The following is a 14,267-nucleotide window of genomic DNA, read 5'->3' as shown; positions in this document are numbered from 1 at the left end:
CTCAGAGAGTAACAGGTACTCCTGTTGTTAGTGAGAAAGGGCCTATTCTAGCAAACATCCTAAAATGAACAAAGTGGGTATCAATTACTCAGATCTTAAACTCAGGTGCATAAGAAATGTAACTTTTTATTTTATTTTATTTTTTAAAGATTTTGTTTATTTATTCTTGAGAGAGGGAGGCAGAGACACAGGCAGAGGGAGAAGCAGGGCCTCTGCGGGGACCCCGATGTAGGAATGGATCCCAGGATCCCGGGGTTAACATTCTGAGCCAAAGGCAGATGATAATCCAGGCGCTCAACCACTGAGCCATCCAGGCACCCTATTTTGCTGTCCTTTGGTTCTCTGTGCTCATAGCTCCTTGCTGAGAGACACGCAGGGAAATGCTCTGCTGCCCTGCAGCCCCAACCTTAGCCCCCTCCCAACACTGAGGTGGCCTCAGGCCCCTGGGGCCAGGCACCCTTTGGTGCTTCTGTCCTCTCATGCTCCCAAGCCACACTGCATGGGCGCTCCCGAGGCCAGGCATTCTCTAACCCCATTGTCTCTCTCCGATCTCCTCACTTATCTAGGGGTTATTGTTAACCAGTTTGCAGTGTGGACCTGAGTAGCTGCCTTTCTTTAAAGGGAGCATGTGATGCCGGGGGATTGCTCACCTGCCTACTGGGCCAAGCCTTCTTCCTCTCCTCATTTCCCTCTGGGCCTCAGCCAGGGAAAGGGGGCCAGTTGAGCCTAAACTCTTGCCACTTACAGGGTCCCTTCCAGTTTGCAGAAGTCCCATACCCTTCTTAGCTTTTATGTGACAGTCCACTGCCAAACGTTCTATTCCTCACGGACAAGATCAGGAGAAGCAGGAAGGCATTTGTTCTTCCAGAAAACTTTTAAAGGTTGTCTCAAAGGCAAAACAAAACAAAAATCGCATCCCTTTTAGGAAGGAGGATGCTTTCTTGCTGTGGCACTGGAAACTGGGATCCTCCTCCAAAGCGCAGCTGGTTTGCAGTGGTTTCAGGAACCTCAAGGCACGTTAAGGGGATGTGGGTGTGCCTGCAGCCCGGGGTCCTCTGCCTGGGTGGTCCAAGCTGGGGTCTGCAACAGTGCTGCAGATTTTTTTTTCTTCAAATGCAGTTTCATCTTGACCCATTGATATACTTCTAGAACCACAACAATTTCTGAGAAGCTTGCCTCCGCTCTGCATACCAATTTTCTCATGTCCCGGAGTGACCTGCCCCAGATTCCATTATACAGTTTGTCATCAGTCTGCAGGGCCAACGTATCCTTTGACCTTGGGCAATAGTTTAATTTCTCTGTGACTCCATTTTCCGCTATAAAATGGGACAAATGATAATATCTATGGCATAGTAACATGTGAAGTCCTTAGAACCAACCATAGTAAACAGTCAATATATATTACTATCATCATTATTATAGCTCTCTTCACTATTGTTACTATTATAAATCCCATGTGAATCCCTACATGCAGCAGAGATAAATCTTAGGCCACAACTCAGATAGGTAAAAAATGTAATTCGCTTTATTATTCTCCAAGTCTGTTTGGTTTCTATTTTGTGTGCCCATTCCCTGGGGTGGCAGAAACTTCATTCCAGTTAACTCGGAGTCTCCTTCTCTCTAGGGTTGTGTATAATTTGGGGATCTACCTCATAGGCCAGTGATGCATCCAGGTGCCTCCAGAGGAACTGACTCTCTAGAGAACCCAACTTAGATGCTGTTCCTACTTCCTGGGGAGCATGGGAGCAGAGAACACCCCTAGAAGAAGCCAACTTTCTTTATAAGTTCAGGGGGAATTACAGGAGGGGGGATGTGGGAGGGTAAATTTTTAGAATCCTATTTGATGTTTTCTTCATTACTGCTAATTTATTTTTACTCTATGGCCCCTTACCAGTCAAAGTAGACTGTGAGGCATCCGTTTGTACATCCCAGGGAGGTGTTATTACATCAGAGAAGCAGAGGAATGCTTTTTGGAGGTTCAGACATCTGGACATTTCTGTGTCAAAAGTCTGGCCTTGAAAGAGTCACAGCATTAATTTTAGGCCATAAACACTATGTTGGAAAGAATTTGAGGTGATGGTAAAAGTCAGGTCTTGTAAGCCAAAATGAGCTACAGATTCTCTCTGTTGGAAGAGAGGAGAGTTAGTAAGGAAACAGGTAAATTAAATTCTGTGTGGGTAGGGTGAGCATCCAAACTGGTTCACTTTTGAAAGTGAAAAGAAATGCTATGAATACAGTTGCTCCCCATATCCATGGGGACAGATTCCAAGACCCTTAGCAGATGCCTAAAACTGTGGATAGCACCAAAACTTTATATATATATATATAATATATATATATTATATATATATATTATACTATACTTTTACTTTTATAAAGTAAAAGTATACTATATATACTATAGTATATATAGTATACTATATACTATACTATACTATACTTTATACTATATATATATACTATACTATACTTTATATATATAATATATATATATTATACTATACTTTTTCCTATATATACATATCTATGATGAAGTTTAATTTATAAAGTAGATACAATAAGAGATTAACAATAACAGGTAACAATAAAATAGAACAATTATAATAACATTCTGTGATCAAAGTTATGTGAATGTGGTTTCTCTGACTCTCTCTGTCTGAAAATTTCTATTGTACTGTACTTACCCTTCTTCTTGTGATGAGATGAGATGCTAAAATGTCTACATGACGAGATGAAGTGAGGTGAATGATGTAGGATAGCGTTAGGTCACTATTGACCTTCTGATGGTAGGTTAGGAGAAGGATCATCGGCTTCTGGGCCACAGTGGACCAAGAGTAATTGAAACCAGGGAAAGTGAAACCACAGATAAATGGGGAACTATTGAATTATGCTGAGATCACAGATACAAATCAGGACCGTCTCAGGCAAAGCAGCCCAGACATATGTTCACCCTACGTAGGACTCCCACTCCCTACCCCCATACTAAGCCCAGGGCCCAAATGGAGATGAGGGTTTCTAGAAACCATATATTTGCTTGGGGAATCTGGAAGGAGAGCTTCTTTTCCTCTTTGCTTATGAGAAAGCTCCCAGGGATACCATCTAGCATGGCTACAATGCATGACTGCCCAGACAGGGTAGACAAAGCCTGGTACGGTTCTCCATGCACCAACGTGACAAGGAAGCACAGCTACTTGTTTTCTCTGCCTCAAAGTGGTCAGTCATAGCTGAGAAAGAGCCAGGTCTGGCAAGGCCATGGGGCCGAGGGTCAGATGGGAAGGGAGTATCCCAGCTAGGTCCCAGAGTAAAGAACAAGAGACATACCTGCCCTCAGGCCACTCCCACAAAGCTCAGCCTTCTACCACAAGCCAGCGACCAATCCTGGGAAGTGAGAGGCGGACTCCCCACTAACGAAGTAACACATAGAATGCACAGAGATCCCCCTGATTTGACTGAGACTTCATTTCAAGTGCCAGGGAGAACAGGGACTTGATACGGGAATAACATGGCTGTGAATATGGTGATATAATCTTGCACATCTGAGTGTGGCCTGAGACTCACACTCACTTTTCAATGACACAGAGAACCCAAAAATTAGAATGACAATCCTAAAGGCAGAAGTCTTGCAACTTTTATGTAAAAGTCCCTCTTCTAAAAAATATTGGCTTAGAGTCTAGTCTTCTAGGGCATTCTGTTATATAAACACGGGTATCTACACACAAGAAAGTTCTGGCCTTTGGGGGAGGCTGTTTGATAGAATATACAAAAAAGCAAAACAAAAAATGCACTTAACCTTCAGCCCAGAGTTTTATTTCTCAGCATCTTAGGAAAATAGTTGCCCACGTTGTACACTAGAAGGAATATGAAAGGATTTTCAGGGTTGTGTTGTCTATGAGAGTGAAAAACTGGAAATACCCTTAATATCAGTCAGGAGGGGAGTGGTTAAAGAAACAACTGCATCTCCACACTACTGAGCAGCAAGTGCATTAGGTTTCTTAACATTCTGAAGTGGAAAAGTCTTCAAGACAGAAATTGAAAAAGTAAGATATGGAACAATACATACAGTGTGGTATTACTTATGTAAACACACCTCACACACATCTACACAATAGTCTATAAATTTGATGTAAATAAATATAAGAAATAAAGATCTGGAAAGATACTCACCAAATTGAAAGCAATGGTTAGCTCTGAAGCAAGGACTACAATTGGGAAATTGAAGGCTAAGGTAGATGTTTTCACTTTTTCACTTGATTGGGGACAGTTCAAATTTTTTACAGCAAGAATACATTCAGGTAGTGTAACCCATTCTTTTAAATTGCCTCTTTGAAGCAGTCAGGAAACAGACAGTACAAATGAGGATAATTTGAGGAGAGTTTAATTAAGGGACAATTTGTAAAGTTACAGGTAGGGTTCAAGAGAACTACTTAGGAGAGCAAAGTGGAAACAAGGAGAAAGTTATGTAGTGATATTACCAGGAGGAGAACCATGATCTGTGTTCTAAGGATACAGCCCGTCAGAGGAGTTAGGAACTAAATTCCCGTACATCATTCTCTCCTTCCCTCCAACACCTGCAGGAGCTGTCCGCTGGTCCAATCCAATGGGAAGCCAGAGAGCAAGGGAACTTGTTGATAGAGTCCACAGAGTGAGGCTGCTGGGGCAAAAAGTAGAGGGCAATGTGGTAGACAGTTATTATATATAATATACAAAGGGCTGCCATAATTGATTTAAAAAAAAAAAAAAAAGGACAAACAGGGCAGCCCAGGTGGCTCAGTGATTTAACGCCACCTTCAGCCCAGGGCATGATACTGGAGACCCGGGATCCAGTCCCATGTCTGGCTCCCTGCATGGAGCCTGCTTCTCCCTCTGCCTGTGTCTCTGCCTCTCTCTCTCTCTCTGTCTCTCTCTGTCTCTCATGAATAAATAAATAAAATCTTAAAAAAAAAAAAAGGACAAACAGCTCACCAAATGTTGGGATGTTTGCATAAATGTCACCCAACCCCTTTCCTGAATTCAGAACAAACTGAGATCTATGATAAAGAGTAAGGCAGATGGGAGCCAAGTACCATCTTCCACGTGGACTAGGGGCTGGGATGAAGACTACCTAGTGTGAAGAACAAATGTCTTCCCAATACTGAATATGAGAATCCTGCATTGTGCCAACCTGTCACAGCATGCTGTGCAATCGAGCAGACCCCTCCTCCAAGACAGAGAGGGAGAAGAGGCGCTGAACATGACCAACTGGTGTTTCTTCATTTCACCAATGTACACATCACGTGGTCTCTTCCAGGGCAGAGTATGAGAAGGGGAAGGGAGTCCAGAAAGTCCTTGCTCTCACATGGACTGAACAATAGGGAAACAGGAAGGGTGTGTTCTCTGCTAGCAACCAACTGAAAAACTGGGCAAAGGATATGAACAGAAAGTTACATCAAATGAGAGGAAGATAACAAAGGAAGGGAGGGAGGAAGAAATGGAAAAGAAGTCAGAGGAGAGGAAGGAGGACAGACCTCTCTCTAAGTGGGTGTTTATGGGGTGGAGATAGCCATGTAGAAGATACCTCAGAGGAGAGATACCCAGAAGGGGGAGGGTGCTCATTTTATTCTTCATAGATTTGCATTATTTAATTTGTCATGTAGAGTGTCTGTAATTAAAAACAAAATCTTAATAAGTGGAAAAGCCACACAGTTTCTTTCCTAGAAAGAAGAGTATTCGTATTGTTAAATGCAAATGGTACGAAGAGATGAAGGGTGAGTTTTTGGATCGGACTCTGAACCAGGAGGTTTCTCCAGACATCAACAAGGGCAGGTGGGGGCATTGTTGTAACCCTGAGTTTGGTTTTGCTGAGATGAGGAAATGTAGGTAATGAGTGAACACGAAGCTTTCAAAGAACTGGCTATGGCAAGAAGACGTGGTGGTAGCTGGAGGGGAGTAAAGGGTTATGGACAGACTTTGTTTTGATAAAGGAGATATAAGCCTATTTATATGCAACAGGAGAGGGTGACAACACAGAGGGAGAGAGAAAACAGGCCATGAGCAAAGTCACGGATGAGACAGATGGAGGGAAATCTTGGCCTCTAACCTAGGTGGGAAGGAAGCAAGGCGAGAGCAGTAAGCTCGTGGATGAGAAAGAAAGCCAACTTCTGGTCAGAGAGAAGTCAAGAACACTTCCTAATCAAGAGGTGTGGGGGATCTGAGGAGAGGGTCCCAGTTCAGAATAGGAGCCGGCAATCCAGTTGAAACTGGAGACTAGTCATGTCTCCAGCCTGGTAGTATCCATGGTAAGGTTAGCACAGATGACTCTAAGTTTGGAGGATTGTAAGGAACATATGTAAGATAACAAGAAAGTTATGGGAGTTAAGAGCCCTTGGAACAAGGTGATTCAATTGGAGTCTAGTGTGGATAGAAAAAAAAAGCCTCTTCGTACGTAGGGAGCACGCTATACTTTCCATATTATTGCAGTAATTGCCTGTTCATTTGCTGCCACCAGCTTTATTAGGGTATAATCATCTCCATCCCCAGTCTACTTCTCATTCTGAGAATATAGACTATGTGGCACATGGTAATTATTTGGCAAATAACTGTCCACTGAGTAACTTAGGGGAAAAGAGGGGATGGTGTGAGGGAATGAATCTCTTAATGAGCTAGAGGAGAAGGTAGAATGGGATTCCAGTTAATTAAATTCAACTGAAATGGGCATCTCTTCTACACTTTGGGTACTAGGCAAACCACCGCACACAAGCAGACGCAGTGTGTCGTCTGCAGAGACTGGGCTGGAGGACTACCAGAGCAAAACGTAGAGGCTGTGATCAGAGATCAACATGATGCAGTTTAAGATTTGGAGGTGGATGCGCTCTAGGTGACAACTCTGTCCAACTGTCCTTTTGATTACTGATCTGAATGACCCAAGCCACACGGGGAAAGGAGTGTTCCAGGCTGTACCATGGCGTGGAGAGAGTATAGTGTGCCTGGAGGCAGGGAGAAGGAATGCAGATGGTAGGGGTGGGGAAAGCAGTGCAGCGCATAATGATTGAAAGCAGAAGCTTTGATTCAGATCTGGGTTCAAAGTTGGACTTCCCCTCTGCTATGAGACACCTCCCAGACAGCGATTCTTAACTGGTGATTTCACAGACCTCCCCCCACTCCCCAGGAAATATTTGACGATGTCTAGGGGCCATGTTCTTGGTTGTCCCAGCTGGATGGAAGGTGAGTGGGATGCTACTGGCATCAGCTGGGTTGAGGGAAGGGATGCTGCTGAACAGGACTGCCCCCTAGGAACGAATGACCACGCCCCAAGTGCCAATAGCGCCAAGGTTGAGAAACTCTGCCCCAAGACTTATCTGTACAATAGTTTTAATAATGTCAACCTGTTAGAAGTTTAATGAGAAGCCATTTAATGTATCCAGAGAACTTGCCATATAGTAGATGATAAGAATAAGAATATGAAAAAAAATGAAGTGGAATATGAAGGTGGATGGAGTAAGATGCTAAAGACAAATCTCTCATTGCAATTTTGAACTGAGCATTTACTTGCAGGACATAGAGAACCATCTTTTGTTCTGATGGCTTATCTTTAAAGTATAACATCATAATATGTGCAGGCACTGGAATTGCTGTGTATCTGAAGTAGACCCCCCTCAGGGGCAAACCAATATCAGCCAAGATCTTCAAACCACCCATGCTGGGTTCACCCCTGCGAGAAGAGAGGAAATGTTTGCAGGGCTCCAGTGGGAAGAGTTGCGGGGTGGCGGGGAGGCCAGCTCTGCCCGAATCCAACCATATTGTGGAATCTGCTGTATTTCATGCTGGGCTTGGCGGGAAGAGGACGTGCTGCCTCTCTTCTCCTTTCTCCTTTCATTTTAATAGTTGCAAAATATTACAAACTCAAATCTGGCAGGGGAAAAAAAGGAAGTACTTGCATCGAAGTACCTCAATTTTTATTTAAATTTTCTTTTATCTTTTAGATCTCTACATAAGTCATTATGTGTTCGTTATGGGGGGGGGGGGAACCTGACAACAAGAAAAAGGAAAATGAGCACATACCGTCCTACTATGCTTTTGGCATGCACACCTTCAGATTTCGATCCTGTACACACAGGGCATTATGTGTACCTTTTAAAATAAAATTGTGATTATGTCATTAAAAGACTTTGCAAACTGATTTTTAATTGTTTAAAGATTCATTTATTAATTTTAGAGAGAGGTGGGGTGGGTGGAGGGGCAGAGGGAGAGCAAGTCTAGGCAGACTCCCTGCTGGCATGGAACCGGATGCAGGGCTTGATCTCACGACCAGGAGATCATGATCTGAGCCAAAATCAAGAGTTAGACGCTTCAACTGAGCCACACAGACGCTCCATACTTTTTAATTTAATAATACATTTTAAATAGTTTTAATGTCTTTGAACATCCTTCTGTATGAACTTGTCAAAACATAAACACTTTTTCCCCTAATTACAAAAGGAATAACCTCTAAATGTGAAAGAAATGCCAACAGTGCATAGAAAAGAAAGGGAAGGGGGAATGCTCAGGATGAGTTAGGAACCCGTGACTTCAGTTGGCAGAAACAGGACGGGCTCAACAGGGTCATCAGGATGGCAGGTGCTGTCGGTCTCCTCCGCTGTCTCCGGGGGCCTCATCTGCAAGCCGGTTCTCCTCATGGTCACAAGATGGCTTCCAGAGGCAATCAAGGCTGCATGGTCCCTTCTCCCAGAGAATATCAATTTGTTCTTTAAGTCTAATGGCATCAACTTGTATCATATGCCCTCCCTGACCAATGACACTCACCAGGGCCACCCTAATCACTCATGAACTGGGCCTGGCCAGATACAGAGCCCAGAGGTGGGGTTGGCATGTTCTGAAGGGCAAGGCCGGTGAGGAGGGGTGGACACCTAAACTCAGGGGGGATTCTGTCGAAAGATGGAAGGAAAAATTGTGAGCAGTCAACGGTGTTCACTTTGATACTCCTCCCTACTATCCAACGTGCCTATACCCTTTCCCAGCTATCTTTTTTTTTAAATTAGTTTATTTATTTTTGAGAGAGAGTACGAGCAGGGGGGAGGGGCAGAGGGAGAGAGAGAGAAAGAATCCTCAAGGAGACTTGACTCTCGACTAAGCAGGGAGCCCAATGTGGGGCTTGATTCCAGGACCCTGAGATCATGACCTGAGTTGAAATCAAGAGTCAGTCACTTAACCGACTGAGCCACCAGGCACTCCTCCCATCTATGAGTTTGTTTAAAACAACAATAACAACAGCTTCATAAACTGTACACAGCCCTCTTCTGAAAGGAGGCACTGAGGGGTGGTCCAACTCCTGCACACACTGCAAGTCCCGGGCCTCTTGCAGGTCTGCAGGCCTCTTCATTCTGTTATTTTAAGCATATGTGGTGGTGGTGCTGGTTGAATTTACGTAGGAATAGAAGGAATTTTCTTCCAAAATCAGTTCTTCTTTTTCTCATGTGATCTGAGCTCCTTTCACATCAACTCTTCCTTTTTATTTCTTTTTGGGGGTAGCAAGGGACAGAATTATCCCACAGACCCGAAGATGGGTTTCTTCTCATGTAGTCATTTCGAGGTAGGGGCAGCTCTGCACAGGCCTGTGCTTCATTCCCAAAACAATACCCACACAGTCTTTTGCTCATCTCTCTGTTTACCCGAGCATGGTTGAGCATGGTTTGCTCCTTCCCTGTGAATCATGAGTTGGTTGGCCCTTGGGTCTACATTTATATGTAGGGGTCCCCAGGCTGCCCAAAGACAGTCGGAGGGCAGTGGTTCCATGAGCCATCAAAGCTGGGAACAGTTTTCACATTCATTTTATTTTTTCTTTTGTGGAAACCTTTAACCAGAAGCCTGGTCCAATGAGTAGAGACTCTACCTTGCTCCGTGGAGGGTGATGGGTCTGGAGATCTGGGTTTGGCTCCCTTCTCCGGATGCTCAAAGCTGGAGGCCTCCAAGTGGAGTGAACGTCTGGTCTCGTGTGGCTGCAGGCACGTCCCTCCATCCAGTCTGCTCCGTCCAGAGCTGCCAGCCCCTCTGAGACAACTGCTGCTGAAAGCTTCTATCTGGACTCTCTCTTGCCACTGGGCCTTCGACTGATGTTGGGCTTCACAATGAGGAAAAAGGGCCCCAAGTAGAACATTCCAAATCTTTTCTTTTGCCAATTCAAGCCCCTATTTCCTGTTCTTCCAAAGTGAGAATTATTTTTAGTGGCATTTTCAGAAATTCTGCCTCTTGTCACCACTTTGTGCAGTTCACTCTAAAAAGGGAGTTGTGGGTTGATTCCCAGAATTTTATACCAATTTAGGCTTAATTGTTTTGTATTTTCTTGAGGTCTGTAATATGGGGTTGGGAAAATCCCTAAATTCTTTGTTGGATGATGCCTTTTCTGGTGTATCTTGTTTTATCCATTCCAGTGAGCACTGGAAGGAAATTTTTTATAAACCCACTAATACATTGCTCTTTCCCAGATGCCCCCAAAGCACTTTTAAAGGTCACATAGCATCCCAATCACAAGCATGAAGCCAAATGTACTTACCCAATTTCCAACTGGCAAATGGTTAGGTGATTTCCAAATTTTTGATCACTGTAAAAAGCTACAAAAACTTTGTACATGATATTTGTGCATGTCTCTGATTATACTTTATTGAATTACCACATTTTCAATAATGGCAGGGAACTAGCTCTATTTTGCCCCTTCTCAGCATTGTCTTCATTTTCGGTTAAGTGGTTCTAAATAAAAACCATCACAATGATCCTTGGCCATATTGTAGGTGCCTTTCAGCACCTTCTCTTCCTACCAGACCATATGCTGACCCAGATAAACCAATCCTTGAATCCAGGAACATGATTGGTCTACTAGGGATGCTCATTCTCCTCATTTCTACTCTCCTTCTGCTCCCTCTCCTGGTCCTTTATCACTCACAGCTTCTCTTAGTGAACTTTCTACTTACTCTCTGGCATTTTCAGCTGTTTTTCTCCATATACTTCTCAAGCTTTCGGGTCTATTTCTACCAAGGCTTTATCTTGTGAAAATCAATGAGATAGAAGTAACAGCCATCTGCTTCTTAGCACTCTGCTTCTCAAAATAAAATATCATACACACATACACTCTCACATGTGCTAAAACCCTGATGTATCACTGTCAAGAAGGCAGAAACCAATAATCTTGTGTTTATCAAACCATGAAGACCACCAGCTTGGCTGGTGGTGACCAGCATGAAAACTCTCTGAGGTGCTTGTTAAAATCCAAATTCCTGGACTGTACCTCAGGTTAACTGAAATAAAAATCCCTAGGGATAGAGGACCAGAAATTTGTGTTTTATCAATTCTCTAATTATTCTGGTACTTACTAAAATATGTGAACTTATCTAACTTACGAGAATTTTTATATCAAAGTTCAACTCTGTGTGAGCTAACACAGCAACTCCCTTTCTATCATGCCTCTTAAATAAAAATTCTATTAAAATCACAGGTCTAAATTGATGGTAATACTGGGGCACCCAGGTGGCTCAGGCGTTTGGATTTTCAATTCTTGAGTTGGTCTTAGATCATGATGTCAGGGTCATGGGATGGAGATGGAGCCTCATTGAGGCTCCAGACTGCCCGTGGAGCCTGCTTGGGATTCTCTCCCTCTGTCTCTCTACTCCTCTCTGCCCCTGCTCGCTTTCTTTCTCTCTCTCAAAATTTAATTAATTATTAATGAATTAATTGATGGTAAAACTGACACAATCTCCACAAATCCAAAAAACATCGGGTGGTAGAGCTTACAAGAATCAACATATCTGGTACTTCTCTGCTTCCTACTTCCTTGCTGCTCAGTTGGGGTCATGTGACCAGTTCTGGTAGGATTAAGTTGAGTTCATGCTGTCTGTGCCTTTGGTATGGTGTCTGTGAAGCCATGTGCTCAGAAGGAAGTGTCATAAGATAGTGGAGCCAGTGTCAGCTTGAGTCTCTGATGGTCGGTGGAGCAAAATCGCTGTCAGCCTTTAATGCAGTGTGAGCTAGAAATAAGCTATAGATATTTTAAGGTTATTTGTAACTGCAGCATAACCTAGTCTTATTCTGAATAACACAACTAAAAGCCTTATTTCTTGTTCATTCATCAGTGTATTTGAGTGTCTTCTGATCATTCAAAATTTGATTATAATAAGAAATCTCCAGTTCGAGGGGTACCTTGGTAGTTCAGTGGTTGAGCATTTGCCTTCAGCTCAGCACATGATCCTGGGGTCCTGGGATCAAGTTCCACATCAGGCTCCCCAGAGGGAGCCTACTTCTTCCCCTGCCTATATCTCTGCATCTTTCTCTGTGTCTCTCATGAATAAATAAATAAAATCTCTAAAAAAGAAAAATCTCTAGTTCTATAAATCTGAGGTTTATTCTAATATTCATCTACAAAAATCATTTTTCTATCTTTATTATAGCTAATTTTATATTTGGATTTGTGCAAATGAGAGAAAAAACTTTCTATGGGTGAAAGAAGGGTATTTGGAAACTTGATGACCTGAAAAAGGAAGTGAGATAAAGGGATGCCTAGGTGGCTCAGTCATTAAGCATCTGCCTTTGGCTCAGGTCGTGAACCTGGGGTCCTGGGATCCAGCCCTCCACTGAACCCCCTACTGACCCCCCAATCAAGCCCTGCACAGAGACCCACATCAGATTCCCTGCTTGGCGGGGAGTCTGCTTCTCCCTCTCCCTTTCCCCCGTCCCCGCTTATGCTTTCTGTCACTCATTCTCTCCCAAATAAATAAATAAAATCTTTAGAAAAAAAAAAAAAGGCAGTGAGGTAAAAATGAGTCAGTGAGTGTTAACCAGGAGAAAAAACCCAAAACTTGCTGTTACCTGGTTTGACAATAACTCATTTTTTTTCTTTTCTTTTTTTTTTTCACTTTTTTCTTGAACATGGTAGGAAACTTCAAATTTCCCTTAAGTCCAAAATACATACATACTGTGATCATTATATTTATATAATATGCTGTAATTTTACACAAAACCTGTGATAACACTATCAATTGTTGAGTCCCAATGCCTTTGTGATTTCTGATTATCTTACTCAACTCTGGTTGTGGCTCAGTTCAGCCATATCTGCTGATATTTGTTTTTTTTTTTTTCCAGATTTTTATTTATTTATTCATTAAAACTATCACAACGATGGTTGAGAGACACAGAGAGAGAGGCAGAGACATAGGCAGAGGAAGAAGCGGGCTCCCTCTGGGGAGTCAGATGCAGGATTCCATCCCAGGACCCAGGATCACGACCTGAGCCGAAGGCAGACACTCAACCACTGAGCCACCCAGGTGCCCCTCTGCTGATATTTGAACTCAGGGCTAGTCTCAAAAATGATGCCAACACATCTACCCTTTGAGAGTAGAAGTACCCTTCCTAACCCCCCAGCCCTATCCCAGGTCTGTAAGAGGAAAAGGAACTTGCATCCCTTTGCACCTCTTGTTATCAGCTCTTTGTGTCTCAAGGCTATCATCTGTTCCTAAGCAGCTGAGAAACATATTGGGCAATGAAAAGTGGGGACAGAAGGAGAAAGAGGTGGTAAGAATTTCTTTGCTCTAGCTGGTCCCTTTTCATTCTTCTTTGCTTTCTTTTCCTTCTATTTGCCTTCCTTCTTTTCTATTAGCATATTCTGTGGTTTCTCCTTTCCTTTTTTTTTTTTTTTAAGATTTATTTATTTATTCATGAGAGATACACACAGAGAGAGGCAGAGACACAGGCAGAGGGAGAAGCAGGCTCCATGCAGGAAGCCTGATGTGGGATTGGATCCTGGGACCCTGGGATCACACCCTGAGCGCAAAGCAGATGCTTAACCGCTGAGCCACCCACGCGTCCCCCTAGTTTCTACTTTCTATTTGTTTTTGTCCTACTCCTCTGATTCTTTAGCATGTAAATTATTTCAAGGTCATGAGCATCATTTAGAATCTGATAGAGTCTATGAACACTCTCCCGGGAAAATTGCACATAAACTATATTTAGAACCTCAAATTAAGTAAACTCTATAAGAACCAGATATTCTGTCCTCAACTAAGTCTCTCTGTTCTCTTTTCCTACAGTATTCATCTTAAATCGATTTGCATTATAAGACCCCGCCCCCGGTATTTTCTTGGCATTTTTCAATTCCATTTTCTGGGTCATAGATTCTTAATGGTTACTCAGAAAACTTTTTGCAGGAGTCAGACCAGGGTGGTGGAAAGAGCATGAACTTCAGAGCAGCCCATGCCTGGATTAAGTAGTGGCTTTGCTGCCTGTTAGCCATGTGACAATGGGAAACATGG

The 14,267-nt window shown here is 43.1% G+C and overlaps 1 protein-coding gene across 5 annotated transcripts in view; it reads right to left on the bottom strand.

The window, feature by feature from the left end:
* Window positions 1-14,267, bottom strand: part of MPP7 (membrane palmitoylated protein 7) — a 681,753-nt gene that overhangs the window by 450,121 nt on the left and 217,365 nt on the right. The window lies entirely within an intron of this gene.

The sequence above is a fragment of the Canis lupus genome, chromosome 2 (genome assembly GCF_011100685.1).
Source record: "Canis lupus familiaris isolate Mischka breed German Shepherd chromosome 2, alternate assembly UU_Cfam_GSD_1.0, whole genome shotgun sequence".
Classification (NCBI taxonomy): Eukaryota; Metazoa; Chordata; class Mammalia; order Carnivora; family Canidae; genus Canis; species Canis lupus.
The sequence above is the reverse complement of the archived record's forward strand: the minus strand, read 5'-3'. Positions and strand labels throughout refer to the sequence as shown.